Genomic DNA, 21,571 nt, shown 5'->3' on the forward strand with positions numbered 1-21,571 from the left:
CTTTTCATCTTACCCAAATCTGTTTGTTTGTAGTTCTGTCCTACAGGCATGAGCCATGTAGAACATGTATAATCTCTTATGATGATAACAATAAAATAGCATTAAAGTAATATTTTAAAACTTGCAAACTGCTTTATAACTTTATCTTATTTTTTCTCATTGCCCTGAGAGGAATAATTATATCATTGTCCTCATTCTACATATGAGGAAACTGAGAAAGATTGAAGTCAAATTATTTGCCTAAGGTCACATAGCTAATTAAATGTATGAGGCTGGATTTGAGCACTGATTTTCCTGATTATAATTCCATTAATCTATCCACTTGTACCACTTGGATGCCTCAACTTACCTGAAGACAAATATTCTTTCTATATCTTCCTTTCTTTGTGTAAGCATATTTAATTCCTTAAATTAATCCTCAGGAGATGTACTCTTAAGGCCTTTTATCAAACCAAGCAATCAACTAATCAACATATATTTATTAAAGGCAAATATGTTATATTATACATCAGACATTTATTCTTAGCACTGGGATTACAAGTAAGTAAGGGAAGTAATCCCTACCCTCAAGCAGTGTATCAGCTAACAAGGAAGATTATGTGTATGTGCATGATGTATAGATTATGTTAAAAAAAGAGAAAGAGAGAGAGAGATGATAAGGGGAAGAAGAATATTAGCAACTAGTAGAACCAAAAGAGGCTTCATGAAAAAGGTGGCTCTAGAGATGGATCTTGAAGGAAAGCAGGAATTCCAGGCAGTAGAGAGGAGAAAGTACAGTGTAAGCCTGATGTCTAGGTAATATAAAGGTATGGTAAAGACAAACATTCTATATCTAGAATGGAGAGCAAGCAGGCCAGTATGGCTAGATTTCAGTCTTAGAAGCAGAGTAAAATATGACTCAAAAAGTAGGAAGGGGGCATGTTCTGAAGAGCATCAAGTGTCAAAGATATTGATAGTTGATCTTGACTACATTCCCTGCGTACTTTCCAGTTTGCTCCCCTTCCTTGGCTGCTGACTTTCCCCAGTTCTGAGGTATGCTAGCAGATTGGTGAGTCCCAACCAAGAGTCAGACCTAAATTGCAATATTACCTAGCTATAGTATCCTGGCAAAGCCACTTACCTGTTGCCTGCTTCAGTTTCTTCAGCTTCCTACCTCTCAGGATATTGTAAAGGTCAAATAATATAATATTTATAAAATATATAAGCCTTTTTTGGCAAGGCAATTGGGGTTAAGTGATTTGTGCAGGATCACACATCTAGGAAGTGTTAAATATTTGAATTTAGATTTGAGCTGAGGTCCTTCTGCCTCTGGGGTCGATACTTTATCTACTGTCATCTAGCTGCCCCTAAGATAATATTTATAAAGTTTTTAAGATAATATCTGGCACATTTTTTCTTTATTCTCTCTCTCCCTTTCTCCATCCTTCCTTCCTTCTTTCCTTCCTTCCTTCCTTCCTTCCTTCCTTCCTTCCTTCCTTCCTTCCTTCCTTCCTTCCTTCCTTCCTTCCTTCCTTCCTTCCTTCCTTCCTTCCTTCATGTTGCTTAAGTAACCCTCTTTGGTGTTTTCTTGGCAAAGATATTGGAGTGGTTTGCATTTCCTTATCCATGTCATTTTACAGATGAGCAAAGTGAGGCAAAGAGGATTAAGTGACTTGCCTAGGGTCACAAGCTAGCAGACATCAAATTTGAACTCAGGAAATGACTGCACTTGATTCTGGGTCTAGCACGCTATACACTGTGCCACCTAGTTGCCCTGGCATATTATAGGTAAATAAATGCTTGTTCCCTCTCCCTTTATGCTAAGTTCATTTTAGACCATTTCCCCATCAGTTCTCTTGACCTTAAACAGATTCCTTTCCTTCTCTAGTTCTTCCTTTTGGATTTTCCTTTATTTTGGTTTTTCTTCCTTAATCTGAGTATAACATAAGATCCTTAAGAATGGGAACCATCTTGCTTTTCTATTCTCAAGGCTAGCACAATGCCTAACACAAAGTGCTTAAAAATCTAATATTTATATGTCTTTTTCCTCTATCCATCTATGTGTCTTTTAAAGCATCTATATATCTGTCTATCTGTCACCAATAAGGAACTACTAGAGTTTGTAAAGTAGAAGCAATATCATATAATAAGACTTTCATTTTAGGAAAAACTCTTTAGGCTTCATATAGGATGGATTAAATTTGGGAGAGTCTTGAGACAGAGAGGCAAAATAGGAGGCTATTAAAATAGCCCAGGGGAGAAATGATGAGGTGGTGGTTATATCCACTGAGAGGTGTTGTAGACGTAGATATAACATAATTTGCTAATTGATTGGCTGTGTGAGTGAGTAAAAGTAAGAAGTGGTGAAAATACTATGTTGAGAAACCTAAAAAAGCAGTCTAGGAAGTAATTAGTCATTGCAATATGAAAGAAAAGTCAAATACAGTCCTTGAGAATAAGGGATGTTGGGGGAGGAATAATTATAAAACCTCCATTCTGAGCCTACCTATCAAAGTAAAGTTTTCATTGATTGTCTCTAATATTGGAAGAAGACAAGAATCTGATCTTAGAAGACTTTACTTTGGAATATTGATAAATCTTCCTAGATTTATAAAAACCCCAAGATGCCATTGGTTTAAATTCTTCTCAGTTGATAATAAGGAAACACCTACTCATTACAGATATTAGACAAAAATCAAGGTGATTTCCTCGTGTCCTTAAAGCTATGCCTACAGTGTTGTTAATGTCAACACCACCCAATTGTCACAGTTGAAGAAGTAAATGGAATAAGCTTTTAGGCACATGCTATATTAAGAGCAGTCTTGCCTATGTCCTAACTGACAATGCATTCTCATTAGGTGCTTATTGTAGTGAAAGTAATTAGACAGACTAGAGACGTATTTAACAAAACCAGGGTAAACAGGCTTTTCCTTTCATCATTTCCCCTTCCTCCCTCACCAACTCTTTTTTAAAAAAGGAAATATTATCCTAAGATGTAAATTTTATGTGATTTGACAGCTAGAAGGCATATTAAATTCTTTCTACCATGAAGAACCTGATACCTGCCTTGTTTCCTTCCTCAACTGATCCGCTTTCTGATTTTTGTCATCACCCTGAAAGTCAGAAACATTAGACACTTGGTACTAGGATGTACTCTGCTGCCCACAGTAATAAGGGAGATGTGACATGTAACATTCGTCTATATTTCATATGTAGTTAGTTGTTTGTCTGTTGTTTCCTCTATAAGACTATGAGCCTCTTGAAATCAGGGACAGTCTTTTGTTTCTTGTATTCCCAGGATTTAATATGGTGATCGTACCATATATGATGATTAAAAAATTCAAAGTCAGAGTTTCTAGATAACATAATTATTTTATTAATAAGGCCAGCATGTTGATTAACAAAAACATGGTCATTTGGCTGTTTCGTTTAGATCAAAAAACCCCTCATGTGGTGGGTTCACAATTTGAAAAATAGGTGTTATTGAGCAATGGCAATCAACTCTGATTACTTAACAATTAATGGGGAAATGATTATTAACATGAGACACTGGGCTATATTATAATGAGGGTCTACTATTGTATGACTTGGAGCACCCAAATCTTGGTTAAAGAGATATATCTGTTTGACAAAGGGGAGAATCAACACTTTCCTGATTTGCCTAAGCAAATAGAGTAAGCAAGAATGTACCATTAACCCAAATTTAGAATTTCTTTTACTGTCTTGATTTTGATCTGTACAAATCTTTAAGAGAGATTTCCCACACTAGTAGTTTTCTAGATGAGGAAGTAGAAAAAAATGAAAAATCTTGGTCCTAATACAGTAATTAGTTATTGAATATGAGAAAAATACTCATTTCTCACACATAATAGACTCTTAATTAATGTTTATTTACTATGAATGACAAGATAAAATCCTGGAAACCATCACAAACGTGTTAGGACCCTAGAACTAGTAACTCCTCAATGGCATTGGCTACAGACCATACAAATTATTGTGCTTTCATCTGAGAGTTCGGGTTTAAAGTTCTATGACTTCATTTCTACTAATATCAATATTGACCAATCAACAATAATTTATTAAGTATTTATCATATATTGGTAATTATTCTAATCATTGGATTAGCATGGAATGCAAAGTCATAAAAAAATAAATGTTTTTTGCCCTCATGGAGTTTATATTCAAGACATTATGCAGAAACACTTATATATCGAATATATAAAATATGTCAAGCACATTAAGCACACAAATACATTAAAACATTAACGGTTGAGAAGAATAGGAAAGACCTGGAGAGGATGATGAACAAAACCTTGAAGAAAACTAGGAATTCTGAGAAGCAGAGGTAGAGGGGGGTGGCATTCTAAGCATAGAGGACATGGAGCACAAAGGAATGGAGGTGGAAAATGAACGATGTAAAAATATCTCAAAGAAATTCAGTATGGCTTGACTATAGAGTATGTGAAAAAGAATAATGTATAATAAGATAAGAAACAAGTTATATAGTACATTAGATAAAATAGCTAGAATGAAAGTGAGGAAGGTATATTGAGTTCAAACACTTCTTCAAGTAACTGCTAGTTGTGCAATCTTGGCAAGTCACTTAATCTTTCAGCATTGGTTTCCATACTTCTAAAATGGGGATAAAAACTCCCAGAGTCATTATAAGGATCGAATGAAATAACCTATTTCCAGCATTTTGTAGGCCTTAAAGTTCTATATGAATGCTAGTTATTATTTTTGATTATGCTAACAATTTCCTAATAATTGAGGAAGAGTATAATTGTCCTTCATTTTTGAAGAGGATCAAAAATATCACACACACACACACGCACACACACACACACACACACACACACACACACTGTATCAGATATTGTGTTAAGCACTTTACAATTACCTCAATTCATCCTCACAATCCTGAAATGTTATTTGTTTTATTCCAAATTTAAGAAATAAAACAACCTTTCCAACAACATAAAGAAGATTGTGTATGAGTGTACAACATGCTATTTCTTTTAAATATGTGATAAAGGTATCATGTAATTTTTTTTAACAACTTGGTCTTGTTTTATCCTCAGAAATAATTTTTCTTGCCTCTCATTAATCCTTGTATCTTTGACAGCCTTTATTTCATTTCTTCCATTTTCTTTATGACTTCGAATTTTTCACCTTATATATTTTAAGCAAATACCTATTTTAAAGTTCATGTCCATCAGATCTGTGTTCTTTCAAATTTCTTTCTGCTCACCATGAAATTTCTCCATTGTTTTGATTTCCCCCTTCTTCTTATCTCTAATAAAGTGTCACCTTACTCCTTGTGAAATTTATTTCTCTCCAAAGATAAACTTGAATTCATTCCTTCTCACATTCTCTGAGACTATATAATCTCATGATTGTGCTCTCTCAATCATTGAAAAAAGTCTTTTTAAAAATGAACAAAAGAGAAGAAAGTTTTGAAGAAGATACTGATAAACAAAATAACTTTTAAAGTAACATGTTGAATTTATGATTTAAAAAAGCCATATGTAATAGAGATTTGCAGTTTCACCTATAATGCTCTTTTAATGGTCTAATTTTTACATGGAAACATTACCTCTTTTTGGTGCTTATAAAGTTGAGAGGGAAAAATATCTTTCTCTTATAAGCTATATTTTCATAATCCTGTGATCCTATAACCTATAATCGAATCTATCAATTTCCAGAATTTCTTGTGTTGTTAAAGAATAGTTCAAATTTCTTATTACTGGTTATTTTTTTAAGTGGATGCTGAATGACCACTTGTAAGGAGAATTTGAAATGAGGTGGGCATGCCCACTGTAGTAGTTATTTAATATGACTTTTAAAGTCTATTCCAGCTCTAAAGTACCATCATTCTATAATTCTAAAGGCTCCTTTCTGCAAAAATCCCTACCTCCATTCCTTAAATTTATTCTCTTTCTCTCTCTCCTTCCCTTTCCCAATAAAGTACTTGAAAAAGTAATCTATATTTTTTGTCCTCATTTGCTATTCACTTTTCAATCCTTTACAATCTAACCTCAACCTCTCCTATTCTACTAAAAATGTTTCTTCATCTACTTGAGGAACATGTGGAAACAGGTATGTGTCCAGCAGGTTGAGACACGACATAATCTTGGTCCTTGTACATATTGTTATCTTTAGCAGTTTGCTTGTTGCAAAATGAAATCTCAAACCTCAGAATTGCTTTACACTGAATCTCTCTTACCATTAATGATTTGACATATACTTTCCCATAGTTATTTATAATTTGCAACTATTTTTAAAAATATTCATTTCTTTTGACTACTTATCAATTGGAGAACAGCTCTTGTTTTCCCATATCATATGTACCACAGAATTTAAACTCTGAAAGATACCTCAGTAGCCACATAGTTCAACTCATCCAAAAGGAATCTAAACAATAATATGCCTGTGAAGTGGTTATACAGCCTCTGTTTGAAGAATTCCTAAGAGAACTACTCCTCTGCCTCTTAATTCCAGTTTTGCACACTTCTAATTGCTGGAAAGTTCCCCCCCCCCCTTGATATCGAGCCTAAATTTGTTTCTTTGTAATTTCTATCTAATGTTCCTCTGGAATCAAATATTTCTTCCCTGGAAAGTTCTCCAAAAACTTGAAATAGATATAATACATTTTCTTTTTTTATTTTATTTAATAATAACTTTATATTGACAGAATCCATGCCAGGGTAATTTTTTTTTTTTTACAACATTATCCCTTGCACTCGCTTCTGTTGCGATTTTTCCCCTCCCTTTATCCACCCCCTCCCCTAGATGGCAAGCAGTCCTATATATGTTAGATATGTTGCAGTATATCCTAGATACAATATATGTTTGCAGAACCGAACAGTTCTCTTGTTGCACAGGGAGAATTGGATTCAGAAGGTAAAAATAACCTGGGAAGAAAAACAAAAATGCAAATAGTTCACATTTGTTTCCCAGTGTTCTTTCTTTGGGTATAGCTGCTTCTGTCCATCATTTATCAATTGAAACTGAGTTAGGTCTCTTTGTCAAAGAAATCCACTTCCATCAGAATACATCCTCATACAATATCGTTGTGGAAGTGTATAATGATCTCCTGGTTCTGCTCATTTCACTTAGCATCAGTTCATGTAAGTCTCTCCAAGACTCTCTGTATTCATCTTGGTGGTCATTTCTTACAGGACAATAATATTCCATAACATTTATATACCACAATTTACCCAGCCATTCTCCAATTGATGGACATCCATTCAATTTCCAGTTTCTAGCCACTACAAACAGGGCTGCTACAAACATTTTGGCACATACAGGTCCCTTTCCCTTCTTTAGTATCTCTTTGGGGTATAAGCCCAGTAGTAACACTGCTGGATCAAAGGGTATGCACAGTTTGATAACTTTTTGGGCATAATTCCAGATTGCTCTCCAGAATGGTTGGATTCGTTCACAACTCCACCAACAATGCATCAGTGTCCCAGTTTTCCTGCATCCCCTCCAACATTCATCATTATTTTTTCCTGTCATCTTAGCCAATCTGACAGGTGTGTAGTGGTATCTCAGAGTTGTCTTAATTTGCATTTTTCTGATCAATAGTGATTTGGAACACTCTTTCATATGAGTGCAATAGTTTCAATTTCATCATCTGAAAATTGTCTGTTCATATCCTTTGACCATTTATCAATTGGAGAATGGCTTGATTTCTTATAAATTTGAGTCAGTTCTCTATATATTTTGGAAATGAGGCCTTTATCAGAACCTTTAACTGTGAAGATGTTTTCCCAGTTTGTTGCTTCCCTTCTAATCTTGTTTGCATTAGTTTTGTTTGTACAAAGGCTTTATAATTTGATATAATCAAAATTTTCTATTTTGTGATCAGTAATGGTCTCTAGTTCATCTTTGGTCACAAATTTCTTTCTCCTCCACAAGTCTGAGAGATAAACTATCCTATGTTCCTCTAATTTATTTATAATCTCATTCTTTATGCCTAGGTCATGGACCCATTTTGATCTTATCTTGGCATATGGTGTTAAGTGTGGGTCCATGCCTAATTTCTGCCATACTAATTTCCAGTTATCCCAGCAGTTTTTTATCAAATAATGAATTCTTATCCCAAAAGTTAGGATCTGATGTAATACATTTTCTTCCCCAACATCTTCTCTTCTCCATTATAAACATACCCAGTTCTTTTGTCTGTTTCTAATTGGACATGGATTTGAGGCCTTTCACCAATCTGGTCACCTTCCTCTAGATAAGACCCAGTTTATCAATATTCTTCTCAAATTGTGACTTCAAAAATTAAAAACAGTATTCCAGATGAGGTCTGATGATGGCAAAATATAAGGAGCCTCTCATTCTTATTTCAGGAAACTCTTTCTTAATGCAACACAGGCTCACATTCTTCTTTCTTCTTCTTTTTTTTTTTTTTCTTCTTATTTTTCTGCTTTCACATCACATTGCTGATTCATATTGAATCAATAATTATTTATGTGGTCTCTAAATTTTACTTTCTTTATTTCCTTCTCTTTTTTCATTTTTTCCTTCCTTCTTTCCTTCCTTCCTTCCTTCCTTCCTTCCTTCCTCCTTCCTTCCTTCCTTCCTTCCTTTCTTCCTTCCTTCCTTCCTTCCTTTCTTCCTTTCTTCCTTCCTTCCTTCCTTTCTTCCTTCTTTTCTTTCTTCCTTCCTTTCTTTCTCCTTCTTCTTCATGCCTGTGGAAAACCTCACATCACATCCCTTCCAATCTGGATCACAACTCTTCCATTTTCCATGATCCACAAATGTCACTGAAAGTAGCTCAACAATAACATCAGCAGTTAGGATGGCAAATTGCCTTAAGGTCATGACATATAAGATTGGATAGGAAAACAACAAGAGCAACTTTCTTATTTTTTTAGTCAAAGGAACCCATTTATACAAATTATGGCAAGACAAAATTTAGAGCATAAATGTTACTATTATTCTTCAATGGTGTCTGACTCTTTGTGATCTCATGGGCTGTAGTACACCAGACCCTTCCATTCTCCATTATCTCTTAAAATTTGTTCAAGTTCTTGTTTCTTGTTTCCATGACAACATCGCATCCTCTGTCATTCCCTTATCTATTTGTCATCAGTCTTTCCCAACATCAGAGTCTTTAGTCCCATCTTGTCATTATGTGGATAAAATATTTAAACTTCAGCTTCAGTTTTTGATCTTCCAGTGAATGGCCTGAATTAATTTCTTTAATTATAGACTAATTTGATCTTGCTGTTCTAGGGATTCTCAAAAGTCTTCTTTAGCACTATGATTTGAAAGTATCAATTCTGTGGCACTCAGCTTTCTTATAGTCCAATTCTCCCAGCCACACATTGCTACTAATAAACATATAGCTTTGACTATATGGACTTTATTGATAAATTTATGTCTCTACTTCTTAGGATGCTCTCCAGATATGTCATAGCTTTCCTTCCAGGAAACAAATACCATTTTTTTTTTTTAATTGCTGCAGTTGCCAGCTGTAATGATCTTTGGGCCCAAGAATATAAGATATGAAACTTTCTTCTTCTCCCTTTATTTGCTAGCAAGTTATTCAATCAGTTGTGAAGATCTTAGAACAACAAACTTCTGATATTTATTTTAGAGAAGAGTCAGGAAGTCATTGATGAAAGCATTTAAAGAGTTGTCATTTGGGGGAAATCCAAGGGGTTAAAGAGAAACAAATTTGGACTTTATGTAATAAAAGACTTCTTAACAATTTGAATTGGTTATCCAGGTGACATAGCAGATAGAACACTGAACTTGAAGTCAAAAAGACCTGAAATCAAGTTTAGTTACAGACATTTACTAGCTGTGTGACCCTACCTCAGTTTCTTCATCTGTAAAGTGAAAATAATAATAGTTACCTCACAGGGTTATTGAGCTGACCAAATGACATATTTGCAAAGTGTTTTACTATAGTGTCTGGAGCAGATCTGGTGCTAAATAAATGTTTAATTCCTTCCTTTCAAAAAACAGATGGGCTGCTTTAAGAGGTGGTGCATTCTTCATTCTTAAAGGTTCTCAAGCAGAAGATGGATAACCATTTGAGGAGTATATTATTGTTGAGTTTTCTTTCATGTATGATTTTAACTAGATTGTAACAGAAATTTGAGCTTTTTTGTTCTTCCAAATTAATTTTTTTCTATCTAGCTCTGTAAACTATTTCTTTGAGATCTTGATTAACACCATGCTAAATTTATAAATTAGCTTAGCTAACATTGTTTTATTATATTGGCACAGAATACCCAGTGGATATATCTTTAATTATGACTTCCTGTATTTCTATAAAAATAATTGTAGTTCTATTTTTATAAATTCCATGTGAGTTTTAATAAATCAACTCTAGATGGCTTATTTATTTTGTAGGTATTTTGAATTGTATCATTTTTATTTCTTCCTGGATTTTATTAGAATTTTCTTCTTCTTCTTCTTCTTCTTCTTCTTCTTCTTCTTCTTCTTCTTCTTCTTCTTCTTCTTCTTCTAATTCTAATTCTAATTCTAATTTTATTAGAATTACATAGAAATGCTCACAGTTTTGTGGACATTACTAAGGCTTTTAAAAAATTCCAATAATTTATTTGCTTCTCAGGGTTTCTCTAATTGTTCTAACATGACATCATCAAATAGGGATTATATTTTCTTTGCTAATGTTCCTACACTTAATTTTATTCTTCTGTCTTATTGTTGTAACTAGCTCTTCTGGAACTATTTAAAAATGCAATAGGAAGTGAGAGTATCTTTGTTTTAATTCCATTCTACCAGAAAAAAAAATATCTAAAGCTTCTCCATTATAATTAATTTCAGTTATTGATAATAAATATTAGCTCTTGATAATAAATATTAGCTCTTCTTATATTTAAAGAAGATTTTTTAAAAATATTGCTTTAATTTCAATGTTCCTTGGATGATGTTGCATGACTATGAATCATGGAACCTATAGACTGAAGAACTTAGGTTGAACATTACCCAGTGGGAAATGAAGAGGCATTTATAATGAAGAGGATGTAACACATCATAAATAAGGAATTCAACAGGAAATGCTGTATAAAGGTTGCTGTAGAATAAAAGAGTTACATCTTTGAAAAACAAGATGAGTCATGAACCAAATGAGAAATAGCAGTTTCTGTCTTTCATTGTTAAACTTATAATGTCAAGACAATATGAGGAATACTCATAAACCATTTATGGCGAATGTATGGGAGAATCAAGACCAAAGTTGTACAGGATAAGTAGGCATGAATGGGTTGTCATCTCTATTATTGGACTGTAAGCCTTTCTGAGAGAAGGAACTATCTTTTGCATTTCTTTATATCCCCAGCATTTAGTACAGTTCTTAGCATATAAAAGGTGCTTAATAAATATGTACTGATAGACTCCATTTATAGAAGAAATATATATTTTGGGAAAAGCACAGATCTCCTGGAGTATTGGAGTATAAGAACTGAAAAATGTGTTGTGGGTTGAGTAGCAATATATGTGCCCCTTAAGATGTATGTACAGTACCCACTCCTACATCCACATGATTGTGACATAGATGTTAGAAGAACTTGGGGCTGCTTGATTTGTCCTTTGTTCCCAAGTTATTCTGAAGAAATATGCATGATTATGTTTAAACAACATAAATCTGCCTCTCTTAAATAGCTGATTGTTGGTAGTTAAGGATGGGTAACATGTAGGTAAAAATACTTTATTGATCCACAAGTGGCACATATTTTGCACAAGTTTAGTTATGTCAAGAAAAGGGTGGTATAGGAAATCAATAGCCTGAGGCTCAGAGGAATTGGATTAAAAAAACCAACTCATTTGATTACAGGCTAAATGACTTTCAGAAGTCTCTTTATTCTAACACTCTCATTTACTTCATTTATAAAATGATAGGGTTCTATTGGATCATTTTTGTGGCTCCTTTCAGTTTTGAATCATCTAATGTAATGAAACAATCAAATTTAACTCAGGTTTGAGTTAAAATAATAATAATTATTGAGGGTGAGGTGGAAGACACACTTGTCATTTTGTCTACGTAGGGAACTTATTCATCTTGGGTATTTCCAGTATAGAAGCTTCTTCCACAAATGTAATTCTCCAGCTTATCTACAGGGAGTGCAGTGAGTAAGACTATTAGACTTGGAGTAAGAAATACTTAGTTTAAATCCCATCTCAGATATTTATTACTTATGAGACCTTGGATTATTATTCATTTAAATTATATCTGTCTATTTTTTTCATGTGTAAAATTGGGATAATAATATTTACTATTGTGAGACAGTTGTAAAGATAAAAAGATAAATTTGTAAAATGTTTTGTAAAACATAAAGTACTATTCACATGCTATCATTACTAATTTTTTTTTATTATTTATACTATCATCATTATCATTATTATTAAACATAAAATCTTAGAAATCTGACTGGAGTACTGAGAATTTAAGTGACTCAAACATGGTTACACAGCTAACATGTTTGAAAGCTAAGAAATGCTTGAATCCAAGTCTTGCTACTATCAAAGGCAGCACACCTGCTATATCACATTATCTATCACTATTGTTATCATTACCATCATTATTAATTATGATCAATCATTATTATCATCATTAATGTTAATCATTATCATTATTATTATCATAAATCATTACTATTAATGACTGGTAGTAATGTTATTCAAATACTCCTAACGACCTGTGATCTTAGCAAGGTTAATATTCCTACCAATGTTTCAAATTTCAATCCATCCATGTTGACATTCTGCACTATTCTTATTCATGTCCTCCCCTAAGTTCACCACAAAAGGTCTGGGAGCCTTCTTTAGTTTCTCTTGATGTTATGAAGATTCCATCAGAACTTCCAAGCTCTTTTCCTTGCCTTTGTCATGTGACCATCATAGATGGTTTTCTTCTTATATATCACTTCCACCATCATCATTTTCATCATTATCTTCTTCATCATCCCTTTATTGAGAGGCAGTGTAAGAAAAGTATGGTAGAAGTCTTGGGACATGGGTTTCAAATCCCAGCTCTGACTCTCTGGGTCTCTCAGTTTCTTCATTCATAAAGTGAGGGTGTTGGACAAGATGAACTTTGAGGTCTTTTTTTGCTCTAGATCTTGGACTCTATGAAAGTTCTGGTTTTGATAAACTTATGCGATTGGGAGAGGCAGAATAAAGGACCAATTTGTTTATTTAGCAACTCCTATACACAACCATAATTTTTCTGCTAGCTATCAGGAAACATTTTGCCTTAAGAAGGTAGTATTGCTACCTCTGGATCCTTGATATATTTCCAGTAGACTGAGTCACATTCTCCAAGTCTTTATTCCCCCACTGAGGCTCTTGATGGGCAATCTCAGGCAGTGGGTCTGTGTTGATGTGTGGCCTCCCCACAGCTACAGCTGCTGCACTCCACCTAAGTGAGTGACTGCGTCAGAAGGGTGGATCAAGTGATCCCTGTGTACCGTGCCTTTGCACATGGACTTGTTTATAATCTGTGAAGGGCTCAAGGGAAAACAGATTGACCCACTAGTCATAGTAGCATCACTGCACTTTTGTGTTGGTGTATAGATATGTGGGGGAGGGAGGGTGTGACATATGTGTATATGTATGTGTCTGTGGTACAGAAATATGGTGATTCTGATGAAGGCATGCACTTCATCATGTTCTGTCTGCAATGGGATCCCTCGCCTCGTGTATTATCCTTGAAGTGCCCAGGACAGAAGACACGCCTGTTCCTCTCAGTGTTGGCTGGATCACTGAGCAATCAGAGGAATTCCCTCAATCTCAGCCAAGTGGGCTGCTTCTAGAGCCCGCCCAGACTCTGTTAAGACCCAGGAGAGTGAACTGAGCTACCTTGGACAGGCCCATATGCTGCTGTTTCAAACAAAACAAAAACAGGAATCTATCAGCAAACACTCCCTCGTCTTTATGGAGACTGAAACTGAAAAGAAAAAGGGGCCCCAGGCCCTGGGAGGTCAGTCTCCTGAGGATTTTCAAGTCATACAAGTAATAATACATTTGGATGATGGACCAGAATTTGGCTCAGGCTGCACAAGACAAAGAGATTAGGAATCTCCTGAGCAGCAATAATAGTAATTCACTCGTATTTATTCCTTTAAACTTTGCTAAGCTCTTTAAATATACTATTTCTCATGGGCAACAACACAGGGCATTCTACTATTTCAAATCCTTTATTGCTGTTTCCAGAAAAAAAAAAATTGCCTAATTTAAAATGCCTATGTGTATATTGGCCAATGATTGGATGGCATGAATTTAGTCAACAAAAGCCAAAAAAATTTAACTCTTTTTAAAAGATGGTTTCATGAAGAGAATTTTCTCTATAAGTAAAAATGTTGATAAGACAATAATCCCAGAAGAGTTGGTTTGGGCTTTGTGCCCCAAGTGTTTAATATGGTGCCTTTAATAAATACTTATTGATCCACTGATTGAAAGAAATCATTCTCCCTGATTTGTGAGTAGCTGCTATTCAGCTGCTCTATGGGTCTGAATTCCAACTCTGCTGCTTGAACATCTGTTGGTTCTTATTTTCCTTTTCTGTAAGATGAATATCAGAGTCTAAGATCTCTAAGAACCTTTCTATTCCTATATTTTATTTGGGGTAGTATAACTTTAAAAGGCACTCCCAAATCATTCTCCCTGGTGTGTCTGATAAATAAATCTGATCCCAGCCTAGGGCTAGTGATAGAAGCCTTAAGAGTCAGAGGCCAGAGGGAAAGAGTGAGTCCATTGGGCAAAGAGATGGGTGGACTGATTGAGTGGGTGGGGTCCAAATGTTAAGGCATTTCATCATCCTTCTTCATATTCCCTGAGGTATTACTAATCTAAAGTTAATTCCTGTGAGGAAATTCAATACCAATTCTTCAATTCTGTTCCCTTCTTTCAGAAAAGGAAGTAAAGGCTCAAAGAGACCATTAAGCTCATTAAGAAAGATGCTGAGGAGTCAAGAGACCCAGGGTTTTCAATCTGTCTCCATTTCTTAATATCTGTGTGAATTTGGACAATCTACCTTCCTTTTTGGATATCAGTCCTTTAACTGTAAAATGAAAGAGATGAACTAAATCTTCCTTATAGTCCATTTAAGTTCACCACAACAATCCAAAGAGGTGACTAGTTCATTCTTATATCCATTTTGAGGCAGTTAGGTTGTATAGTGGATAGAGGACCAGGCTTCAAATCAAGAAGATCTAAGCTGAAATCTTGCCAAAGATGATTACTACTTGTGTAATAGTAGTCAAGGTACTTAACCCTATTTGCCTCAGTTTCCTCATAAAATGAGCTGGAGAAGGAAATGATCAACCACCCTATTATCTCCACAAGAAAACCCCAAGTGGGATCATGAAAGTGTTGGACACAACTGATAATGACTAAACAACAACATATTCAATTTATACTTAGATGATGACACCAAAGCTCAAAAAGAAGAAATTATTTGTCCTTGAGCACTCACTAGATATTAAATGCAATGTGGTAGAATGGAAAGATTCTAGACTCTCAGGCACAGTACCTGGATCCCTCTGCCATTTTCTTACCCATTTGACTTTCCTGATTACATTTAGGATTTTCATGGAAGAGAAAACTCCTCATCTTATAAATGAGGAAAATGAGGCAAAAAAGTAACTTGGCCATGGTTACACAGTTAGTAATCATATCTGAGGCCCAGATTTCAACTTAGATCTTACTGCTTTGAAGGCTGGTACTCTACCAACTACACAACCGAGCTGCCTCAAAATGGATATAAAAATGGATTATATACCTCTTTGGATTCACAAGTTATAATAGATAGAATGCAGGGATAAAAATATAAAATACTTATAAAAGAATCAGCCAAGGGTTCATGTTGGGGATTAACAAGAAATAAACACAGATCTATTTAATTTATTTCAATAAATGATTATTAAATAACCATAAGATATTTCTCTAGATCCTCAGGATATAAAAACCTCAAATGACCTTATCATCCAGGAAAAGATAATAATGAATGTTGGAGGGCATGTGGGAAAACTGGGACACTAATACATTGTTGATGGAACTGAATGGATCTGGCTGTATTGGAGAGCAATTTGGAACTATGCCCAATCCAGCAGTGTTTCTACTGGGCTTGTATCCCAAAGAGATCTTAAAGGAGGGAAAGGGACCTGCATGTGCAAAAATGTTTGTGGCAGCCCTTTCCGTAGTAGTAAGAAACTGGAAACTGAGTGGATGCCCATCAATGGAGAATGGCTGAATAAGTTATGGTATGTGAATATTATGGAATATTATTGTTCTTTAAGAAATGACCAACAGGATGATTTCAGAGAGGCCTGGAGAGACTTACATGAACTGATGTTAAGTGAAAGGAGCAGAACCAGGAGATAATTTTACATGGCAACAGCAAGGTTATACAATGATCAATTCTGATGAACATGACTCTTTCTAACAATAAGATGATTAAAACCAGTTTCAATGATCTTGTGACCAAGAGAGTTCTATATACCTAGAAAGAGGATTGTAGGAACTAAGCGTAGAACACAACTTAACATTCCCATTCTTTTTATTGTTGTTTGTTCCAATAAGACTCTCTGAGTCTTAGACTCCTCTTTTGTCATCAAAGGAGTTTTTACTCAATGATTTCTTAAATTCCATTCAAATCAGGTATCTGACCTGGTTAGTAGGTTATTTCTACTGTTGCTAGAAGTTAAAAGGACTTTCAAGATCATGAGTGGAATTGGAAATTTAGAGTCATGACCTGGATTTGAGCTCCATCTTTAAACCATTACATTTTGGTATTGTAGACAGAACTCTCTGAACCTTCATCTTCTTATCAATAAAATTAAAATAACCTTTGCACTATCCGCATCGAAGTTCATTGTGAGGGAAGCGTTTACAAGCCTTAATGTGATATATGATATCGAATTCATTTTTAAATAGTCCCCACTGTTCACTTAACAGATGAGAAAAGTGGAATGACTATCATATGATCAATTAGTGGATTACTACTATAGTCAAAATATGAATACTATTCCATTAGACCTTTCATTGTACTGACTATCTTCAGTCATCTAGGTTAAACATTATGGACACAGATATCCAGCCTGTAAGAATTTGGAAATGAAGTTGATCTTTTTAAAAATAGCACTGAGTAACATAATAAAAAGTAACACTAGAGTAAGTAACAAAAAGCTACATATGCTGAATGAGTAATGTGTAGAAAGTATAAACAATATATGGTAGAGGAGTTCAGGAGATATAGAGACCATGTATGGCAGGGTATGAGGAAAAGATGAAATTTAGCTGGACCCTATCTAAATTATAGGCTAAAAGTCAAATTACCTATGATAATTGTGTGGCTTAACCACATTGTGTACAAATGAGGGCAGGATGATTTGAAAGAGGAAAATGATCATTAGGAACCGACACATTCAAGGTAATAGATTGGTGGAAAATGTTTTTTTAATCACATTATTGAATCAATAGATGAAGCATTTTATAGATCTGAAGATGAAAAAAGTAGATTAAGTTAACTACCTTTTATTCCTCAGGCTGCCCAGAATAAATTCACCTATTAGAAAGGAGGAGATTTGCAATATGGGCTGTCCAAGGAAAGAAGTGTGTATTTCCCCAGATTAGGTATAGAAAAGGCTCTTAACATGGAATCAATGAACTTGCTTCAGATAGGTAGGCAGATAGAGAAAAGAAGAAGAAAAAGAAAGAAAAAAAGAAAGAAGAAGAAAGAAAAAGGAAGGAAGGAAGGAAGGAAGGAAGGAAGGAAGGAAGGAAGGAAGGAAGGAAGGAAGAAAGAAGGAAAGAATGCAAGCAAGAAAGAAAGGGAGGAAGAAAGAAGAAGAAGAAAGGGAGGAAGAAAGAAGAAGAAGAAAGGGAGGAAGAAAGAAGAAGAAAGAGAGAGAGGAAGAAAGAAGAAGAAAGAGGAAGGGAAGAAGGGAGGGAGGGAGGGAGGGAGGAAGGAAGGAAGGAAGGAAGGAAGGAAGGAAGGAAAAAGGAAGGAAGGAAGGAAGGAAGGAGGAAAGAAAGAAGGAAGGAAGGAAGAAAGGAAGGAAGGAAGGAAGAGAAAGTTGATGCATAGATATAGAAAAATGATAGATATAGAAAGAAGAAAGATAGATGGTATGCATAGATGAAATAACTACATAAAATAAAAGATTTATTTTGTAATACTATAAATTTTATTTTACACATTTTCAAATAGTATTCTAAGGAATCCACAGACTTTACCATGCTATGAACAGAGTCCATAATTCACAAAAAGGTTAACAATCTCTGACATAGAATTTCTTTGTAGAATTCAAAGCTCCTTTTTTTTAAAAAAAATGGTGACTTAGCTGACCATATCTCAGTTACACCTCCCCTTCTTCCCCTTAATTGTCTCCTTGCCAATCTCTTTTTATCAATACGGGGGGGGGGGGGGGGGGCAATAAAAATGAGCTAAAACCATTTAGATGCAGAAAGATGCAACAAAACCAAAAGGAACCAGAGAATGTTTGGTTGTCCTTAAGAATCAAGGAGGTCTGTTCCATGTGAGCAGCAAACCCTTCTTGGATCTCTCTGGCCTCTCCTCCCAACCCCAACTCCCCACCCCACCCCCCACCCCCAAAGGGTGCCACTGAATGAAGTTTACTGCAGGCCAGGGGAAGCCTGGCTCTCATTTCTGTCCAAATATGTTTTTAATTTAAACTTCAGTTCCCAGATCAACCAGCTAACATCTAAAGGACTCAATGTCAGCGTGACAAAATGTTCCCCAACAGGCCATCAGCAATGAAATGGGCAGTGATTAGCTAGCTGTCAGTGTCCAGAGGTGCTGATCTGACTGCGGAAACCCCCAATTTGGGAAAATGAGAGGAAGAAAGAAGAAGGATGAGGGGTGGGGGCTCGAAGGGAGGACCTTTGCAAAGGTTTAAGGGAGAGGGGTCATGGAAGAAAGCTTTCTAAGACTGGAATTGCTAAAGAAGAGAAAACTTGAAGAAAGCTCAAAGCAAAAGGGCAAAGATGTCAGAGGTAGTAAGCAAAGGCTTTAATTTTTTTTTTTAATTTAAAGAAAAAAAGTTTCTGAGAAAATTACTTTAGAATCAAAAAATAGAAGAGTAAAACAAAGGCAAAAACTAACTTGCCTTTATCAGAAGAATCTCTTTACAGAGTTTTAGAATGAGAAGCCATTGTGAGCATGGGGATGGTGATGTTATTGACTCAGAAACAATAAAACTGTTCCCCATACTTCCAAGGTTCTACCACCCCTGCCAAATACATTTCCAAGCAAATCTGAACAGGCTCAAATGGCATTATTTCAGACAAAACTGCTATTGGCTTTGGGTTATACATTCATCACCACCAAACTCAAGTATGTTTTCAGTGCCCCAAATCATTGATAGTTTCAAGTTCTGTGTGGCACACACAACATCACCCAGAAGGCTCACAACATATTGAAAGCACAAAATCACACAGGGAAAGTTCCCCAAAATGTTCTATCACAAACAAGTCTTACCTTGTTAATGAGTGCTCTCTCTCTCTTTTGGACATTCAGTTGGGAAGCAGTGTTAAATCAGCAGCCTTAGAAATAACAGCCCAAATTTCTGCTTCTACCCTATTTTATATGTTACTCACAGGTAGCCCCAGGGTGAAAGAGAAGTTGTTGTAGTCACAGCTGCTATTTCCCTCCTCCACAGGTCAGCTGACCTAGGTTCCTGCCCAGCCTCAACCCCCTCACTCATTTTTTATCTAGGGGAAATCAAGTTAAAATGGAGAACACCAAGAGAGGCCTTTGAGAACCAGAGACAGTCATAGAAGTTGTGTGAAAAAAGACAAAATTCTAGAACTTTTCAAGACTTCATATATGTACACAAAGCCCAAGGAAATGAAGATTAACTAATTATCTCTAATTGTATAAAGAGCAGTGCACTTGATACTAGAGAAAGATACAAACTGTAGGTAAGATATGTTACTTGATTTCATATAGTTTATAGCCTAGTAGGGGGTTACAATACAAAAATTTTATTTTAATACAAAATGGACACATACATTATACATAATATGCTTGTTTTGTTTTAGCACTGTCTGCAGGAACAGCTCTTTCTTCCTTCCTGGCTATCTCTCTGAGATATTTCCCAGCCACCAATACCTGGGACAAATGTCCTGATACAGTATAGCATAGGGAGTGCCCTGTATGGTAATACAGTAATAGCAACCACACAAGCAATCCTTATAGTGCCTGGGGGAGCATGAAAAAGAGAGGATGCCTGGGGCCAATAGCCAGGATAATTCTGAGTCATAGCCTGAAAAGCAATCAAAAGTCATTTTAGGGATCTGATATTTAGATGTCCACTAGTTGTGTGGAATAAAGGAGTTTGCCTCATAGAATTGTGACATCAACATTTTAATGTTAAATCTATTCTTTAGTCATGATTACTTTGGGGAGATTAATTAGAAAAGACTTAGAAAACATCATAAAATTACTTCAGTTTCTTTATCCTCTGAGGTTTGCGTCTTAATTGGACAAGATTATGATTCTTACAAGTATGAGCTTTTTACTCTTCCACTTCCTCATTGATTCTTTTTCTTCATTTTTTTCTGGTTGAATTCTTATGCTTTTCTTTCTTTCTATTCCTTGTATATTCTTGAAACAGAATAGAGAGAGAGGAGATGGAGATTCAGAGAGAGCCAGACACAGAGAGAAACAGATGAAAGCCAGAGTTTTAAGGGATGCTATGAGTAATAGAGTCTCACCCCCTATCATCTACATATGAGAAAACTGAATTTCAGAAAAGTTAGGAGACTTAGGATCGTGAATTTAATTCTGTAGGATATCAAGTCCTCTCATTTTACAGATGAGGAACGAAATCCAAAGAGATTAAGTAATTTGTACAAAGTCACACAGCTAGTTACCAAGGTAGGATCTGAATCATAGTCTTCCTAATTTCAAGTCTATGATGATATTATCTATGCCACCATCATCTCTGTCTCCCAATAATTTGATAAAAAGTTCATGCTAGAAAGCAGAAAGTCTTTATCTGAATCTCAGAATCTTCTACTTTTGCAAGAACCAGGAGGATAAGTAAAAAAGAAAATACTATATGTATAATGCAGAAATCTGAAAGGAAAGGAGTTACTGTCAGTGCATCAGCTTATGATATCAGAGAGAAAGAAAGAGAGAGAGAAACAGACACACACACACACACACACACACACACACACACACAGAAAGAGACAGAGAGACACTCATAGAGAGAGACAGAGACACAGAGAGACAGAGACACACACACACACACACAGAGAGAGAGAGAGAGCCTCAGACATAATAAGAGACAGAGACAGAGAGATACAGAGAGACAGGAGAAAGACAGAGACACAGAGAGAGACGGAGACACAAAAAGAGATAGAGACACACCTAGAGAGAAACAGAGAGATACATAGACACAGAGACAGAAAAACACAGAAAGATATAGAGTGAAACAGAGAAACAGAAAGAGATAGACCCACAAAGAGGGAGAAAGAGAAACACAAAGAAACAAAGAAATAGATAGAGACAGAGGTATAACAGAGAAAGAAGGAAAGATAGGGACAAGCAGAGTCAAATGTAAATGTAATCATT

The sequence above is a fragment of the Antechinus flavipes genome, chromosome 1 (genome assembly GCF_016432865.1).
Source record: "Antechinus flavipes isolate AdamAnt ecotype Samford, QLD, Australia chromosome 1, AdamAnt_v2, whole genome shotgun sequence".
NCBI classification, from domain to species: domain Eukaryota; kingdom Metazoa; phylum Chordata; class Mammalia; order Dasyuromorphia; family Dasyuridae; genus Antechinus; species Antechinus flavipes.